The sequence below is a fragment of the Etheostoma spectabile genome, chromosome 20 (genome assembly GCF_008692095.1).
Source record: "Etheostoma spectabile isolate EspeVRDwgs_2016 chromosome 20, UIUC_Espe_1.0, whole genome shotgun sequence".
NCBI classification, from domain to species: Eukaryota; Metazoa; Chordata; class Actinopteri; order Perciformes; family Percidae; genus Etheostoma; species Etheostoma spectabile.
Window position 1 is genome coordinate 21,992,646 of NC_045752.1, and position 244 is coordinate 21,992,889.

The window sequence follows — 244 nt, forward strand, 5'->3', positions numbered from 1 at the left end:
CTTGTGTGTTTCATCCTAACATTTCAGTGTAATGTAATATAACACAGTAGCCGATATTAGTCACATGAGCTGCTTCTCCGACTACATTTGCTTTCAATGAATTTAGTCAGTACTAATTTCAATTTCAGGACTTCTACTTGTAATGGAGTTTTTTATAAATAGTGGATTTGGAACTTTTACTAGTGAAAAAATTAAATACTTGTTCCATCACTGGTCTACTGTGACTGTTTATCTAAAAGGAGGC

The 244-nt window shown here is 33.2% G+C and overlaps 1 protein-coding gene across 1 annotated transcript in view; it reads right to left on the reverse strand.

The window, feature by feature from the left end:
* The window catches only part of LOC116670581 (nucleolar and coiled-body phosphoprotein 1-like), a 2,450-nt gene that overhangs the window by 833 nt on the left and 1,373 nt on the right, over positions 1 to 244 (reverse strand). The window lies entirely within an intron of this gene.